This window comes from Tachyglossus aculeatus, unplaced genomic scaffold (assembly GCF_015852505.1).
Source record: "Tachyglossus aculeatus isolate mTacAcu1 unplaced genomic scaffold, mTacAcu1.pri scaffold_163_arrow_ctg1, whole genome shotgun sequence".
Classification (NCBI taxonomy): domain Eukaryota; kingdom Metazoa; phylum Chordata; class Mammalia; order Monotremata; family Tachyglossidae; genus Tachyglossus; species Tachyglossus aculeatus.
In genome coordinates, this window is record NW_024044886.1 from 415,647 (window position 1) to 419,950 (window position 4,304).

At 45.6% G+C, this 4,304-nt stretch overlaps 1 non-coding gene across 1 annotated transcript; it reads right to left on the reverse strand.

Moving 5' to 3' along the window:
• Window positions 1–1,456: 1,456 nt before the first annotated feature.
• Window positions 1,457–1,594, reverse strand: LOC119923248. Its single transcript, XR_005448803.1, has one exon. It is a non-coding gene; the product is annotated as a small nucleolar RNA SNORA7 (small nucleolar RNA).
• Between the last annotated feature and the right edge of the window lie 2,710 nt (window positions 1,595–4,304).

Sequence of the window (4,304 nt, forward strand, 5' to 3'; positions counted from 1 at the left end):
GAAACTGAGGCCCAGAGAAGTTAAGTGACTTGCCCAAGGTCACACAGCAGACATGTAACAGAGCCAGAATTAGAACCCACAATCTTCTGATTCCCAGGCCCGTGTTCTATCCACTATACCATGCTGTAAACTCGTTGTGGGCAAGGAATATGACTGTGTATTGTTATACTTTACTTTCCCAAGAGTTTAGTACAGTACTCTGAACACAGTAAGTGCTCACTAAGTACTACTGACTGATTAACTGACTTCCTGAGCCATGGCATTCCCAGAGAAAGGTTCCTACAATGCCTACGTTTCCTCCTTCTAGCCTCTAAATCACAGTTCTGCACCAGAAAACAGCCAAAGGTGAATTTACCCCACAGTATGTGCAGACGTCTGCAGATTTAGAAAACAGGTAAAACCGATGAGTCTACCAGCTCTGGTGTATTGTACTCTTCCAAGTGTTTAGTACAGTGCCCTGCATAGAACAAGCAGTCAGCATAGAGTAAGCACTCAATAAATACCACTGATTGATTAATTCACCAATTCCTCTAGACCTTGTGGGCAGGAACGAATCTGCCAACTCTACTATATTAAACTCTCCCAAGCTCTTAGTACAGTGGTTTCCACACAATAGGAACTCAATAAATGGCATTGATTTATTGATTGGGTCCTTGTTTTACCAGTCAATGGGTCCCTTCCCTGCCTACTAGCCCAGTGGTCCCAACTGAATAATAGGGAAAATGGATATGGAAGATGAAAATGAAGTTAAGCCTCTATGGTGTAGGAGGGTTGAAATTCCATGGAAATGGAGGCTATTTTCTTCCATTCTCTTAATATCACGTCAAATCACTGATCCAGGCTGTGGATAAAGTTCTGACCTTGATCTGTGAAGCTCACTGAATAAGTAGACTGAGAAGTTGAAGATCAGACCTATTTCATGGTGTTTTCTGAGACTGTAGTCCCAGCGTTCCCTGAAGACAGATAGGGGATTTCAGAGCCTAATTAATACCATTGGACAGGACAGCGGAATCATTTTTTTCTGCACCCTGGATTAAGGGAACGTTGAAAATATGAAAAGGAAAAAAGTGTCATGATATTAAAGTGCCAGGGGTTCAGTTAGCCTAGCCAAGCCTAGCCAGGACAAAAGGAGGATGGAAAATATGTCATTCATTCAGGATTTTCTCAGACATTTGATTCCATCACATAATTGTATCTTATGAATAAACCCTATATTCAGTTGCTTCCCTTGTCTTGTCTTATACCATCGAGTCATTTCCGACCCATAGCGATGCCACGGACACATCTCTCCCACAAAGCCCCTATCTCCATCTGCAATCATTCTGGTAGTGAATCAATAGAGCTTTCTTGGTAAAAATATGGAAGTGGTATACCATTAGCTCCTTCCATGCAATAAACATGGGTCTCCACCCTCGACTCTCCCCCACGCTGCTGCTACCCAGCATGGGTGAGTTTTGATTGTAGCAGATTGCCTTCCACTCACTAGCCACTGCCCAAGCGAGGAATGGAATGGTTAAGCCTCTGCTTGACTCTCCCTCCTGTAGCCAAGACTGGTAGAGTACTGGAAACTCTCCAGGTGTGACACTGAGAGAGGGGTGCTGTCCTTACCTGTAATTTATTTTAATGTCTATATTACCCATTAGGCTGTGAGCTCCCTGAGGGCAGGTAAGTTGTTTACCAACTGAACTGTAGTGTACTCTCCCAAGCACACAGTAAGTGCTCAGTGACTACCGTCTATTGATTGACTGATTCCTCTAGACTGAAAGCTCCCTGAAGTCAGGGATTTGGTTTACCAGCTTTATTGTGCTATACTCTCTCAAGTACTAAATAAGTGCTCTGCACACAATAAGCGCTCAATAAATACCATTGATTAATTGAACGATCCCTCTAGACTAAAAACTCCTCGAGGATCGGGATTGTATCTTCCAATTCTAATGTACCGTGCTCTCTTATGTGCTTAGTACAGTGCTCTTCATACAGTAAGTGCTCAATAGGTATCATTGATTGATTGCTTAGCCCTCTTCATCATGGCTTAGCCACTCCACCTCCCCTACAATCTAAAGGACTAATGAAAGAGCAAACAATGGGACACTGTAACATCCTTCCCAGACTGGCCTTCAGCTTTCTGTTCCTGAGTCTGTATATAATAATAATAATACTTATAATTATAATAATGGCAATTATTAAGCGCTTTCTATGTGCAAAGCACTGTACTAAGCGCTGGGGAGGTTACAAAGTGATCAGATTGTCCCATGGGGGGCTCACAGTCTTAACCCCCATTTTACAGATGTGGTAACTGAGGCCCAGAGAAGTGAAGTGACTTGGCCAAAGTCACACAGCTGACAACTGGTGGAGCCGGGATTTGAACTGATGACTTCTGACTCAAAGCCCGAGCTCTTTCCACTGCATCACGCTGCTTCTCTATGTATACGATGGGGTTTGTGCCTGGAGGCACTATGGAATAGAACATGGACAGAAACAGATCCGTCCCTGAAAGACCATTTGACTTAGGATTTAGATAGGCAAAGGGCCCAACGGAGAGGAAAAGAGAGACGACGACAAGGTGAGGCAGACAGGTGGAGAAGGCTTTGGACCGGCCCTCCACTGACGGCATCTTCAGCATGATGGAGAAGATACAGATGTAAAAGATGATGATGGAAACGAAGCAAAGGAAGGAGACGCTTGCAGTAAAGTTTGTGACTTTGATTTTCTAAGGATCACAGTGGAGTCAGCTTGGGCCAGGAGGTGGGAAGAATCACAGAAGAAATGTTGGATCACATTGGAACCTTAGAAGGGCTCTGAGAAGGTGGTGGCTGTTTGCATGAGGCCAGAGAGGCCCCCGCTGAGCCAGGAGGTGGCTGCCATCTTTCATTCATTCATTCATTCAATCGTATTTATTGAGCGCTTACTGTGTGCAGAGCACTCTACTAAGCTCTTGGGAAGTACAAGTTGGCAACATATAGAGACGGTCCCTACCCAACAGCCGGTTTACCGTCTGGAAGGGGGAGACAGACAACAAAACAAAACATATTAACAAAATAAAATAAATAGAATAGATATGTACAAGTAAAATAAATAAATAAATAGAGTAATAAATATGCACAAACATATATACATATATACAGGTGCTGTGGGGAGGGGAAGGAGGTAAGGCGGGGGGAATGGGGAGGAGGGGAGGGGGAGAAGAAGGAGGGGGCTCAGTCTGGGACGGCCTCCTGGAGGAGGTGAACTCTCAGTAGAGCTTTGAAGGGAGGAAGAGAGCTAGCTTGGTGGATGTGCAGAGGGAGGGCATTCCAGGCCAGGGGGAGGACGTAGGCCGGGGGTCGATGGCGGGACAGGTGAGAACGAGGCACAGTGAGGAGGTTAGCGGCAGAGGGGCAGAGGGTGCGGCCTGGGCTGTAGAAGGAAAGAAGGGAGGTGAGATAGGAGGGGGCGAGGTGATGGAGAGCCTTGAAGCCAAGAGTGAGGAGTTTTTGCCTGATGCGTAGGTTTACTGGTAGCTACTGGAGATTTCTGAGATCTTCCGATAAGTCCCTCTGTTCATGACGACCTCGTACCACAAGGGGTGGCAGATGGCAGCATAGCGGTCGTGGGTCACCACAGTGAGCAAGATCATTTCAGTAGATGCCAAAGATAAAACGAATAAAACTTGTAAAACACATTCCAGGAAAGAGATGGGTCTGTTGTTGGTCAGGGAGCTGACGACAGACTTGGGGACAGTGATGAAGAGGAGACAGAGGTCGATGAGGGCCAGGTTGATGAGGAATGAGGAAGAAATACATGGGGGTGTGGAGGCACTCATCATACGCAGTGACGGTGACAATGAGGAGATTCTCCGTCAGGATCGCCAGGTAGACCAGGAGGAACAACGCGGCGTTGACCAGCTGCAGCTTCCGAACCTCCAAGAACCCAGGAGGAGGAATTCCAACCTCATTGTGATGTTGAACATTCTCTCTCCAGCAATGCCGTGGGTACCCTGGGGAAAAAGAGACTGGAAAATGAGATTGGAAAAGCAATGCTTTCCATATCAATTCTGGAGTTACTGGACGCTGAAGAAAATAAGAATGTTTATTCCCTCGGAGAACACTTCGCGTGTCCTAATAATAATAATAATAATTGTGGTATTTGTAAGTGCTTTCTATGTGCCAAGCACTTTACTAAGTTCTGTGGTAGATACAAGATAATCAAGTCCCACACAGGGCTTACAGTCTACGTAGGAGGGTGAATAGGTGTTTAATCCCATTTAGCAGATGAGGGAACGGAGACACAGAGAAGTAAAGTGAATTGGCCTAAGTTATCCAGGA